This window comes from Aethalodelphis obliquidens, unplaced genomic scaffold (assembly GCF_003676395.1).
Source record: "Aethalodelphis obliquidens isolate GAN/ISIS:26980383/991018 unplaced genomic scaffold, ASM367639v1 scaffold18, whole genome shotgun sequence".
In the NCBI taxonomy this organism is placed as follows: Eukaryota; Metazoa; Chordata; class Mammalia; order Artiodactyla; family Delphinidae; genus Aethalodelphis; species Aethalodelphis obliquidens.
Window position 1 is genome coordinate 29,686,204 of NW_020837962.1, and position 14,653 is coordinate 29,700,856.

A 14,653-nucleotide genomic window follows, 5' to 3' on the forward strand; every position below is an offset into this window, starting at 1 on the left:
GAGGCAGAGGGACATCAGAGGGCCTCTGATTTGATGACCCAATGTCACAGGCACATCTGATTTAGTGATAGATGGTCCATAAGGGTTAGGAATGTGTAGTGTTTAGATATCCCTTCATGCAATTCTTTTTTTTTTAATTTAACTACAGTTGATTTACAATATTGTATTAGCTTCAGGTGTACAGATTCTTATCCATTATCGGTTATTACAAGACATTGAATATAGTTCCACGTGCTATATAACCCTTTGTGCAATTCTCACATCAACCCACAGGGAGCAGAAACGGCTTGCCTTCTCATTTCACAAAGGAGAAACCAGGCTCCGAAGGTGAAGTAACGTGCCCAAGGTCACACCAAGAGTAAGCAGTGGAACCAAGATTCAGAGCCAGGTCTTAACTCCAGAGACTACTGAGCTTAACCCAGCAAACCCCACCCTTCCATTTCCAGCCCTGCTCAGCCTTGAACTGCCTGCCCCACTCCCAGCCCCAAGGCAGGCCTCTCCCGAGCTCAGTGTCCCCATGTCACACACCGGTGGGGGAGGGCCAGGGAAGTCAGAGGATTGGCTGCCCCAGAGGAGCTGGGGAGGTACAGGTGGATCAAAAAGTTCTGGAAGGGACTTCCCTGGTGGCACAGTGGTTAAGAATCTGCCTGACAATGCAGGCGACATGGGTCCAAGCCCTGGTCCGGGAAGATCCCACATGCCGTGGAGCAACCAAGCCCGTGCACCACAACTACTGAGCCTGCGCTTGAGAGCCCATGAGCCACAACTACTGAGCCCATGTGCCACAACTACTGAAGCCCACATGCCTAGAGCCCGTGCTCTGCAACGAAGAGTAGCGCCCACTTGCCACAGCTAGAGAAAGCCCATGTGCAGCAATGAAGACCCAACGCAGCCAAAAATAAATAAATTAATTTTTTAAAAAAAAGGTCTGGGAGTCAGAGAAGTGAGTATTTTGATTCTGGGCAAGTTTCATTTTCAGTCCCATGGTAGAAAAATAAACAAATGAGTCTTTCATTTCAAAACTCGTCTTTGAGTTGTAGGCACTTGAAGCCAAGACATCCTGCAATATTCGTTTTCTGAAATTGCTAAAAAAAAAAAATGTAATTCACTTGTAAGTAAAGACTTCTTTTTCACTTCAGTACATTCAGCAAAGAGTAAAATAGAAAGGGAGGCTCCCTTCCACACCTCCAACCTCCCTGAGAGATTCTGCGGTGACAGGAGGAAGGGGAAAAGGCAGGAAAATCATGTGAAATAATGAAATACATATGAACTATATTCTTTCATTTTCCCACACAAACACATGATTTTTATGAAATCACAGGAGATATGATCATGTGAAATAATGCTATATATATGAATTTTTTTCATTATTATCCCACACAAACATGTGGTTTTCCTGCTTCCTCCTCTCCCCGCCGCCCCACTATCACCCGAGAATCTCTCTGGATGGCAGGGGTAGGAGGGAGCCGCCTCCTGTTCTGTTTCACCCCTTTTTCCCCTTCATGCCCCCTTCCTTCAAGAGCCATTGAACCCTGGAAATCCTGGAAAATCTGAAGGTCAGCACGTGGCCCTTCCTTGTGTTCAAGTTTTCCTGTCCCCTTTCTCAACAGTAGGTACCTTCCTGAAGCCGAGTGGAGTTACTGAGCTCCATCAAAGAGAACAAAACCAGCCTGCACATTCTCCCTCCTCACAACTGCCTGTGCTGCCCTGGAGCTCCCACCGGCCTTGGGGTGATGGGTTCTCAGACTTCTTCAGAGCTGAACACTTTTACTGAGTAAAAGGTTGGATCCCAATGAATTAAGCCACCCTTGAGCCCAGAGCTCCACGGGAGCCACTTCACATAACACCAGATCGGACGATTTAGAAACAGCCTCCGGGAGCCTACCCACATTTGCCCAAACATCCGTGTTGCATGAAGACCCAGTTCCCTCAGAAGAGCCCCTATGAACGCACATAAGCAGAATGGGAATGTGAGGTTTCTCTTCAGGCTCACTAATGCTCCTCACTAACGACTGTTGAAGAGATTTTCAACTAAATGAATTTACTTCCTTCTGACTTGACATGTGACCTTGAAGACCCATAATTCCCCAGCAGGCCTCGGTTTCTCCAGTCGTTACAGAGGAAAAATCCCACAGCCCCTCCTTCTCAGGGGACCCCCACTGATGGTGCTTTCCTGTCCAGGAACCCAGCAGGGTGTTGTTTCTCTTCTTGGGCCAGTGAGTTGGGAGGCGGGGCCCCTGGCTGCTCTCTGAGATCCCTGGGATGCAGGAACTGCCCAGGGAAGACGCGAAGCCCTTTGTGAGGTGACCCAGGGCCTCAGGGGAGGGGAGGGTCCAAAGCCCAAGCCTGTGTCCTCTGACTCAAAGGATGTGTCATCAGGGTTCTTGATGACCACAAGCAGGGCCCATGACAGGGAAGCAGGGAAGGCAAATGAGGTTCCAGAAGGGAAAAAAATCATGTATATATATCTCCTTGAGAAAAGAGGGGGCGGGGAATGCAACAGAGCCTGGGGGGCCCGGGCTCAACAGTAGGTGTTGGTGATGGGATGGCTGGTTTGAGCCCACCACCTGGCTGGGAAAGGAAGCCCCCACTTGTGCCCACTGTGGCTATTGGGAGAGAACAAGTATGCTCTTGCAGGCAACACAATAGAAAGTGGGGGAGCCAGCTCTGGAATAGTCAGGTATCCCAGGAACCAGTCAGGCTTTGGGATGGAGGTCTGATGAGGGGCTTACAAAGGGGCCCTAGATATCCATGCTACCACTTAACTCCCTGCAATGTTCCCAAAGCACCAATATTGGCAGCCAGGTCAGCCCACAAGACCCAGCATTAAAAACATAGCAGAACCAGTGTTCTTTTCTACGACTTACAAAGCCCACGCACCCAGCTTCAAAATGGAAAGCATCCTCTTCACTATTGAGGGTCAGATACCGAGCATTAAACCCACATAGACTGCAACTTGAGACCTTGCTACTCAAAGTGTGTTGCTTGAATCCACAGCATTGGTCAGAAATGCCGAATCTCACAGGGCCGGGACTAGCAAGTTACCCAGGGCACAACATTTAAGGAGATCCTACTATCAGGGCCTCCTTACCTCACCCTAGTCCCAGCTCCAAGGCCCACCCCAAACTTCTGAATCAGACTCTGCATTTTAGCAAGACTCTCAGGTGCTATGTGTACAAAATTAAGTTTGAGAAGCTCTGGCCTAAGACACGTGGCATGGATTTGGTGGAGAGGACACAAAACACTGGAGGAATTATGAGCATAAATGCCATAAACTCTGCATGCCAGTGTGTGGGTTGACTAGTGTACCCCAAAACTTCATGTTCACCCAGAACCAGTGAATGTGACCTTAATTGGAAATAGTCTTTGCAGATGTAATCAAGTTAGGATGAGGTGTACTAAATTAGGGTGGACCCTAAATCCAGTGTCCTTATAAGAGAAGAGACACACAGAGACAAAGAGAAAGAAGGCCATGTGATGACAGAGGCAGACATTAGTGCGGCGTAGCTGCAAGCCAAGGAATGCTGGCAAGCACCAGAGCAAGGAAGTGTTCTTCCCAAGAACCTTCAGAGAGATCACAGTCCAGCTGACATCTTAATTTTAGATTTTTAGATTCCAGAACTGTGAGAGAACAAATTTCTGTTTGAAGCCACCAGGCCTATGATAATCTTTTATGGCAGTTCAAGGAAAATAACATAGCCAGAATTTTCACATCTTTAAAAATGGGGTTGCTGCTTTCCCCACCATATCACTGGGCTACTGGAAAGAATATAGGACGGAATGACAGCAAAGATGTTTTAAAAACTATAAAATGCAATACAAAGGTAAAGTATCGTTATTTTTAATGAGGACATACTTTCAGTTATAAAAGTATTTACGTACTTATTTTCAAAGAAGTTCACATGATAATTTGGATACTTGCTCCCCTCCCAGTGTGGGTAGTGCATACCTCCTGCCCCATTGTACGGGCTTGGCCATATCACTTCCTTTGGCCAATGGGATGTTAGTGGTTGATGTGAGTAGAGGCCTCCATGTGCTTGTACAATCTGACTGGCCTCTTGCACTCCTGTCACCGGCTGTGAGAACAGCCTCCCTAAGTAATCACCTGGGCCACAGATGCTGCATGAGACACATGCAGCAGGTCAGAACCTAATCCACAAGTTGGACCCAAGCTAGATCAGCTGACCCTCAGACTATTAGTATGGGAATCAATTCTTGCTATTGAAACTGAGTTTTGGGGTCATTTGTTAAGCAGCATTATTGTGGAATAGCTAACACAGAATAAAGTATCACGAAGAGTAGAAAAAAAAATCGATCCTCTATCTATCTATCCACCCTAACGCTATCCAAAGACATACTCTGTTGGCATTTTTGAGTGTCTTTCCAGTCTTTATACTATCCTGTACCCTGGTTTGTTTTTGCTTTTGTTTTTGTTTTTTTATATTTCAATATAGTATCTATTAAGGTATTACAGACTCGTGGAAATTGGTTAATTAATTGATAAGAAATTCATTGGGGGAAAAAAAAGTAGCTATTTGAGTGCTGTCTGAATGCACATTGTGGGGCTATGATCCTGCCCTAAGCTTACAACTTCTGATGTGGAAACATAATGCTTCATCTTTTAAGACATTATCTTTCTTTTTTTTTTCTTTTTTTTCCCACCTTCACCAATTTCTCCCACCTTCCATTCCCCACCTCTGGCAACCACCAATTTGTTCTCTGTTTCTGTGAGTTCAGGTTTTTTAGATCCACATATAAGTGAGATTATACAGTATTAGTCTTTTTCTGTCTGACTTACTTCACTTAGCATAAAACCCTCCAGGTCCATCATGTTGTTACAAATGGCAGCATTTCCTTTTTTTCTATGATTAAATAATATTCCATTGTGTGGATGTACCACATTTTTTTTACCCATTCATCTGTCAATGGACACTTGAGTTTTTTTCCACATCTTGGCTATTGTGAATAATGCTGCAGTGAACATGGGGGTACAGATACCTCTTCAAGAGAGTGATTTCATTTCCTTCAGATAAATACCCAGAAGTGGAATTGCTGGATCATATATGGTAACTCTATTTTTAACTTTTTGAGGAACCTCCATACTGTTTTCCACAGTGGCTGCACCAATTTACATTCCCATTTTAAGATATTTTCTCGCTTGCTTTTCTGATTCCATTCAGAAAATTCTCTTACAGATTCTGAACTTGATCTGGTTTTCACCATAATCAAAAGCTAAGAGCAACAGCCTGGTCAAAAATGAAACTGGAAAAACAACAGTAAAGGAAGATCAAGCCTCGGTCTGAGAGTGTTTGTCTCCTCAGCTGTAAGGCAAGGGTTTGGCACTGTGTGGTTTCTTGTAGCCCCTTACGTCCCAGCATTCAGTGATTACAGTCCATTCCTTCCCCCCAACCCAATCAGGCCAAGTTGCATCCCCTACTCTGCTGTAACACTCCGGGCCTTTCTACCACGCATTTGCTTTTCTCTCAAAGCTCTGGCATCACTCTCCCAACAGGACCCTGTTATCTGTGTCAGGCCACATAGATGACTCAAATATCAGGACAGGTTGACAGCCTGCCATGGCAGTCAAATATGCCCCAGGGGCAAAAGGGATACTGAGGGGTTAAATGGTTGTGCCATTTTAAAGCCGCTGAAGTCAGCTCCTGCTTCCCCAAAGAACAGTCTCAACAATAATATAGTTAACAGACCACAGCTAAAAGAATTAGGAAGCTAACACGTATTAAGGGCTATCACTTGTGCTTCCCACCAGGTCTTTCAATTCATCCTCTAGGTGAGATAGGTATTATCAGCTCCATTGTACAGATCTGGAAAGTGCAGTGGAGTCCTGGTAAATTTTTAATAACTCCATGGGCAGGAGGGAGCCCTGATTTGCCAGTTTCCCTGGTATAAAGACTCCTACTACAGCCAACGTGACCCCAAGAGGACATCAGTGAACACAGAGTTGGGAAGAGATTCAAACACCTGGCTCTCTGACAGGGCTGACCTGACTCCAGCACACACTGGAACTGTATACAGAGAGGTCAAGCAACTAGTCAAGATCACCCAGCTAAAATGTGGGAAGTGAGGATGTGAACTCAGACCTCTGACTTTAGCACAGCTCTTGATATTCCCATGTGAACGGCAAGGCCTTGTGAGCCAAGAGCCCTAGACTGTCTTTATACGTGATAATATACCACTGAGGTGACTTTTCCCAGAACATATTAGATCAGGACTACAAAACTCCATAGACATTTTCCCCCCAATTACATTACATCAGATTTCAAATATCAAAATGGTGAAAATTTCCTCTAAAAAAATCTTTAGACCCCAACAGCTGGTCTACCTGTCCAATATGACATTTGACTGCAAATCTGGGTCAGAGGTGGGGTTTAGGAGGGGGAAAGAGTTCTGCCTTCTTCCCAGAAGAGCAAACACCAAACCATGACAGGAGGCAACCCTTCCCACCACACAACCACCCCCACCCCCCCCACCCCCAGCCCCGACAAAGGGTTGGCCTAGCTCCTGCCATTGCATATAAATGATTGATGACAATTCAACCAGGGAGAGGTGACTCTTCTTCATGGACTGAGCTCTGTTTTCAGAGGCTGAGTGAAATGTGTTTATTCTTCCTTTTCTGCCCTTTGTAAATGGTTCTTTGAAATGGGTAAACATCAGGAGAACAAATGGGCAAACACTTTGCAAGCTGTTGAATAATCCATTGCTTATAACCTAGCAGAGTCCACTCTAGGCTAAAGCACTGTAAATGCAAATGCATTCAGGGGTAGGCAGTGTGCATGGACACAGTAAGTCAGTTATGAGACCACAGGGATTCGTGAGGCATGCCAAGCCTAGTATTCGCATATCTTTAAAATATGTGATTATATATCCAATATATCTGAGAACGTAATGCAGCCTATGGGCCAAGAGTTTTCAAGCCATGCTAGGGTTCAGCCAATTATAATTCACCCAATTTAGTTAAATACACACACACACAATTTTTACACATTTCAGTTAGAATTGTTTAGCTACAAGTGACAGAAAACCCAAAATAATAGTGGCTCAAAAACAAGAAAGTTTTTTTCTCTTCCACCTAAAGCTAAGGCAAGCCTAGGCCAAAAAGACATTATATACCATGTCAGGGACCCACATCCTTTTAGCTTTTTACTCTGCCATCTCATGGTGTGACTTTGATGTCATCTCTAATGTGGCTGCTTTATCTCCAGGCATTATGTCACATGGCTTCATTTAGCTACAAGGCAGATTGAAATATTTGGTCTTTATTCAAAGTAACATGAACTCAATTAAAAACCAGCACTCTTTTTCTGATAAAGGTGAGAATAGTTGTTGGGAGATGAGGAGCTCCCTCTGCCATAAGCTCCTGTTACATGCTACACACTATGCCAGCTGCAAAGGAGAATCTACTGAACAGAGTTTATAATCTAGCAAGAGACAGGCCTCTGAACAAATAACTTTGTAATACTGTATAAACATGTACTATTCTTTTTTTTTTTTTAGGTACGCGGTCTTCTCACTGCTGTGGCGTCTCCCGTTGCGGAGCACAGGCTCTGGACGCACAGGCTCAGCGGCCATGGGCTCCGCGACACGTGGGATCCTCCCAGACCGGGGCACGAACCCGCGTCCCCTGCATTGGCAGGCGGACTCTCAACCACTGCGCCACCAGGGAAGCCCCTTATTCTTGATATATAAAACAGACATATGAGAAAAAAAAAGGAGAGAATAGTTTTGTTAGATCAGGAGCAAAGTAGGAAGGATTTCCCAGAGGAGGGGACATTTAGACTTGGCTTCGAAGGAAGAGTAAGAGTTTGCCAAGTGAGGAGATGGATGGGAATTAGGCCAAGCTTGCCAGAGCAGCCACTAGTAGAGAGAGCCACTGAATGTTCTTATATTTGAGGGGCCATAATCAGATTTGCATTTTAGAAACATAAGTCTGGCAGCTGATGGAGGATGGTTGTAGGAGGGCTACATTGGAAGTTGGAGGGTCAGTTCAGAGGCTTCTGTGATGGACAAGTCAAAAGACACTGAGGACTGGAGCTAAGACAGTGGAGAGAGAGATAGGAAATGTGAGAGCTATCTCAGAACTAAAATCAGCAGACTTTGCAACTGTGACCAACACTATTATTTACCCACCAACACAGTTTTACCTACCAACACAATTTTCCCTTCTTCCTTGCTAACAGAATTGGAATTTGGCTGAGGGAATGTGGCTAGCCCCAGGCATGGATCTTTATTGGTCTGGACCAATCTGATAATCTTGTTCCACACTTCCCAGTTCCCTTTGTAGGTAGGGGTGTCCACGTGACCGGTTCTGACCAATGAAGCCTAAGCGAAAGTACACTGTGGAGATTTCTGGGAAAGCTTTTTCTATACTGATAAAAGGGATATGCAGCTGGCTTCACCTTTCCCATTTTTCCTGCCTTGAATGTGGATGTGTTGCCTGGAGGTACAGCAGCCCTCTTACAACCCAAAGGCAACAAACCTGAGGATGAAAGGATCCCCTTTGATTGTGGAGCCTAAAAACAGGAGTCCATGTCATCATGGGACAACTGAAGGAACACCAACAGCTGCCTAATTCTGGACTTTCTGTTATGTGAGAAAAATAAACAAATGTGTTTAAGCCACTATTATGTAGGTTTTCTATAACTTTCGGCTGAATGTATTCCCAGCTGATTGTAGTTAACAGTAAACAAGTGAATTTGTAGAGTAATGGAGCAGAGAGTTGAGCTTTACCTACAGTTTCTAACTTGGCTAGTTGGGTGGATGGAAACCCAGTTGATAAATATAAAGGATACCGGAGGGAAAGGAGGCATAGATAATAATCAGTGGACATAGACAATGAGTTTGTTTTGGGTGAGTCTGATATCTCTATCATTCCTGACATGATGTAATTCTATGAAGTATGTGTGGACTTTGGCAAAGGTGTATCCTCAGAACTCCCCTTTGGAAATTCTCAGCAAACCCTCATTCACCTTATTTGGGATATCCTGGCTGTAGATGAATATTCATTACTTTCATGGGGGATACAGTTTTTGGAAATATTTAAAACTAAATAAGGTGAGTTATGAGACTGTGATAATTTTTTTTATAAATTTATTTTATTTATTTTTGGCTGTGTTGGGTCTTCGTTGCTGCACGCGGGCTTTCTCTAGTTGCATTGAGCGGGGGCTGCTTTTCTGGTGTGTGGGTTTCTCACTGCGGTGGCTTCTCTTGTTGCAGAGCACGGGCTCTAGGCCCGCGGGCTTCAGTAGTTGTGGCTCGCAAGCTTTGTTTCTCTGCGGTATGTGGGATCTTCCTGGACCAGGGCTCAAACCCGTGTCTCCTGCATTGGCAGGCAGATTCTTAACCACTGTGCCACCAGGGAAGCCCCTAGAACAAGATTGTGATAAAATATTTTGGTGAATGCTCTAATAAATAAAAGTAATCCTGTTGATTGTTTTGTGTGCAAATCATAAACTCCTTCTAAAAGCAATTCCAGAACAAGAATTACAAATATATTTTCAACACTAAAAGCATCATTTGCAAAAGGATACCACCTACCAAGTAACTCTGCTCACGACCAACTCTTGCCAAAGAGTTTTTTAAATTACTCTCAGGAGTTGATGATCCAAATATCCTCTCAAGTAAAACAGGCAGTTATTTTCCATGTCCTCAGTACTCCTAAAAAAAAAGAAATTATCTCAGAGTTCTAATCCTGGGTTCTTTCTCAGACTTACTTTATGAAGTTACTCTAGTTCCTCCAAGCGATAAAGCTGAAATAACAGCACATACCTCCCATCTAAAGGAGTGTGGTGAGCAAGAATTTGTCGTCAACTTCCTAGAATTTGGAGCATCTCTCATATGTTCCATAAATACTTGGCATAATTAACATTCACCAATAAACTGATTTTGTTGTTAATATACTCTTGAGGATTAATAATCATGTACTGGGCTTCCCTGGTGGCACAGTGGTTGAGAGTCCGCCTGCCGATGCACGGGACACGGGTTCGTGTCCTGGTCCAGGAAGATCCCACATGCCGCGGAGTGGCTGGGCCCGTGAGCCATGGCCACTGAGCCTGCGTGTCCAGAGTCTGTGCTCCGCAACGGGAGAGGCCACAATAGTGAGAGGCCCGCGTACCACAAAAAAAAAAAAAAGAAAGAAAAAATAATCATGTACTTATGATCTATATTCTTTTCAACAATAACAGAAAGCCATCACTGTTAAACTCTGTCTTTCAAACAAATACCTAATGTTCCTACTCTCTAAAATTACTATGACGTACACCTTCTTTTCTTCTTAACCCTCCTCAACACCTACCCTCCGCTGATGATTTGTAATGTAATGACCTGTACATTATTGGGCATAGTGAAATCATCAGAAGGGAACAGCCTCATCTTTTCACTCTGCATCCGTCCTCACAATGTCCTTCCCTCCTGCCCCAGAGAGAATAGTGCTCAGTCTCCAGCCTTTGAGTATTGTCCCCTCGTGACCTCTGAAGGACTTGTTGATTCCTGAAGTTTCCTCTTCTCTCTTCCACATCATTCACCTCTTTCCATCTCATGGTGCATTCCCATCCAGCCTGCAAACATGTTCTGTATCTGTAGGAGTTTAAAACATAGCTGCAAATTCTCTGACTATCCTCCCATCAAGAGGTGGGGGCTATGTCCCCTCCCTTAAATCTGGGTGGGCTTCTGGCTGGATTGACCAATAGAATACAGCAGAAGTGATATTCTGTGATGCCTAACCGTCAGTCATAAAAGGCCATGTAGCTTCTGTCTTGTCACAGGACACCTGGAGCCCTGAAACCACCATGCTAGAGACGCCACAGGAAGGCACTCCAGTCGACAGTCCCAGTGGAGCCCAGCCTTCCAGCCATGCTCACCAAGGTGCCAGACCTATGAGTGAAGCCATCCTGAACCCTCAAAACTAGCCCGTTCAACAGCTGAATACTACCAGTGACTCCAGTTGATGCAACGTGGAGCAAAAGAATCACCCAGCCAAGCTATCACCAAATTCCTGGCCCACAAAAATCATGGAAAAGAATATAATGACTATTGCTTTAAGCCACTAAGTTTTAGGGTACTTGTTAGGCAGCCATAGATAACTACAACAATATTTCCAACCTTAAAAAGTTTCGAACTTCACCTTATCCCATTTTTCTGCTCCTTCTCACAGCAAAATTTCTTCAAAGAGTTAAGAAGGCTAATACTTCCCTGTTTCTCACGTCCTTAACTCCTCCTTCTCTGGCTTCTGTCCCTTCCTCCTACCCCAAACTCTGCTCTCATCCAGGTCATAAGTGTCCTCCCCTTATTCGGTCTCTCAAAGCCTGGTTGGCTGTGCCCTCCTCACCGAAACTCTCATGATACAGAACTTTCCTGAGTTTTCTTCCCCCTCCCTTGCTGCTCCTTCTCAGCCAGCTAGGCTGACTCCTCCTCCTCGGCTCTACCCGCAGATGCTGGCTCAGCCCCCTCCTTTTCTCTCTCCACACTTTCCCTGGGAAGTCTCAACCAAGCTATTGGCTTTAAGTACCATCTATGTGGTGACGCCTCCCAAGTGTAGCTCTCCAGCTCCGACCTCCCCCCCAGAATTCCACAGTCTAGTTATTTCCTCAACATCTCCTCTGAAGTCCAGCAAACATCTCAAATTTAATATGGCCTGAACAGAGCCTGTGATTTTCCTACCCTGAATCTGTTGCTATCTGAGAGTTCTCTTTCCCAGTAAATGGCATCTCAATCCATCCAGTCCACAGGCCCAAAAGCCTAGGGATCATCCTTCATACCTTCTTTTCTCTCCTCCCTCATGTATTAGTTTCCTATGGCTGCTATAACAAATTGCCACAACCTCAGTGACTTAAAACAACACATAATATTATTCAGCCATAAAAAGAAATGAGGGGCTTCCCTGGTGGCGCTGTGGTTGAGAGTCCGCCTGCCGAGGCAGGGGACATGGGTTCAAGCCCCGGTCCGGGAAGATCCCACATGCTGCGGAGCAGCTGGGCCCATGAGCCATGACCGCTGAGCCTGCGGGTCCGGAGCCTGTGCTCCGCAACGGGAGAGGCCACAACAGTGAGAGGCCCACGTACTGCAAAAAAAAAGAAATGAAAACTTGATATATGTTACAACTCAGTGGACCTTGAAAACATTATGCTTAGTGAAATAAGCCAGACATAGAAGGGTAAATATTATATGACTCCACTTATAGGAAGTATCTAGAATAGACAAATATAGAGACAGAAAGTAGAATAGAGGTTACCAGGAGTTGGGGATAGGGGGGAAGGAGGGGTTATTAATGGGTTCAGCGTTTTTATTGCAGATGATAAAGTCTTTAAGGCAAAAATAATGGTAATAGTTACACAACATTGTGAATGTGTTTAATGTCACTGGCTTGAACACTTAATGAATGGTTAAAATGTTAAATATTATGTTATGTATATTTTACCACAATAAAAACAACAACAGTAGCATAGACATGTATTCTCTTAAGAGTTCTTGAGGTGAGAATTCTGAAATCAGATTCACTGGGCCAGAATCAAAGTGTCAGCTGGACCACGCTCCCTCCAGAGGGTTTAAGGGAGATTCCACATCCTTGCCTTTTCCAGCCTCTAAAGCTGCATTCCTCACGCCAGCAGTCGAGCATCTTCCTTCAGTCTCCACTTTGCCTTCTTCTTCTCTGCAGTAAAATCTGCCTCTGCCTCCCTCTTCTAAAGATACTTGTGATTACATCCAGATAATCCACGATAATGTCCCCATCTCAAGATCATCAACTTAATCACACATGCAAAGTTCCTTTTGCTATATAAAGTAGCATCTACAGGTCCCAGGGATTAAGACATGGATATCTTCGGGGGCCATTATTTAGCCTACCATACCTCACTTTTAATCCATTGACAAATTCTGTGGATTCTACTTTCAAAACATATTTCAAATGTGTATACTTGTCTCATCTTTTATTGTCATCACTCTCAAGCCAATACCATCACCTCCCCCTTGGACACATTCAACAGCTTCCTAATATAACTCCCTAGCTTTGCTCTTGCCTACAACAGACATAGAAAAAGAGTGACCTTTTAACACACCAAGCAGGCCATGCACAACTTACTTGCAAGATAGCGTCCCTAAAAAAAAAAAAAAAAAAAAAGATAGCATACCTGCCTCTGCCTCTGCTCCCCCACATTCCTCTAGACACAAAGATCTGCTTTCTGTGACTCAAACACAGCAGGCCCTTCCCTGCAGGCTCTTCGCTGCTGTTCCCTGGGACATTATTCCCATGCTCTTGGCATGACAGCTCCATCCCCCACTTGTGTCTCAGTTCAAATGAAGCAACCCCTCTTGATGACCATCTTCTCTCCTCCCCAATTCCATTACATCATATCAGCCTGCTTATTTCCTTTATAATTCTTACTGCAATCTGTAAGTCAGATTGTGAATTATTCATGTGTTTGCATGTTGTCTGTATTCCCCGACAGAATGAAAGCTTCTGAAAGAAGAAACTAAATCTGCTCCAGCATTTAGAACACTGGTTAGTGCAGAGCAGAAGCTCAGTGTGTTGAATGAATTAATGAATGAATTAATGAATTAGTGAGTGAATGAATAAATGAGTAAATGAACTTGACACCATAATCAAGACCTGTATCAATGCGAATAGACAAGGATATGCTGCAGTAACAAGCAACCTAAAACTACAAGGTTTATTTCTCACACTATATATGCCTGTGTTCAGCCTCAGGGGAGTTCTGGTCTTCCTAGGGACCAGGCTGATGGAGCAGCCACTATCCCAAACAGTGCCAATTGCAAGAGGGGAAGAGAGATCCCTGAAGGGTCTCATACACCAATTAAATGCATTGCCTGGAAGTGGCACACACCACTTCCTGTTACAACTCATTGGCTGGAACAAAACATGGAAACATGGTCCCACTCAACCACAAAGGGCCAGGAGTACAGTCTCACCAAGTGGCCAGAGGGAAAGAACCTGAAATATGCAGCAAATAGCACAAATGATGACCACAGGGTCTTTTACAAAATGGCCCAAGAAACCTTCCCATTCTCTCTCCCTCCACTCCTCCTCCATGGCTCCTGCAATCTTTGAATAAAGCTGTTACAAACATTCTTTTGGTGGATATATGCACTCATTTCTCTTGAGAAGAAACCCAAGAGTGCAATTGCTGGGTCACTAGGTAGATGTATGCTTGGCATTCATGGATGGATACTACCAGTTTTCCAAAGCAGTTGTACCCCCTGACACTCTCATCTGCAGAGTATAAGAGTTCTAGCTGCTCCACATCTTCCCCAAAACATGGCACTGTCAGTCTTTTTCATTTTGGCCATTCTGGTGGGTGCATATTAGTATCCTACTGTGGTTTAAATTTGCATTTCCATGGTGAGTACTGACATTGAGCACATGCTTGTATGTCTATTGGATGGCATGCATTCCTTCATCCCACAAAATGTTATCGAACGTCCACATTGCATGTGCATGTGGCTATAGCAATGGGAATAAATAACATTCAAGCTCCATGAAATTCCAAATCATTGCCTTTTTTGTGCAACTCAAACTGTCGATTTTGGAAGAATTTTATTCAACATATTAAAAATCTAAATAAATATACAGGCAAACCCTGACTGTTCTTCTATGTAAAATCCCAAATTAGGAAATATAACTGAT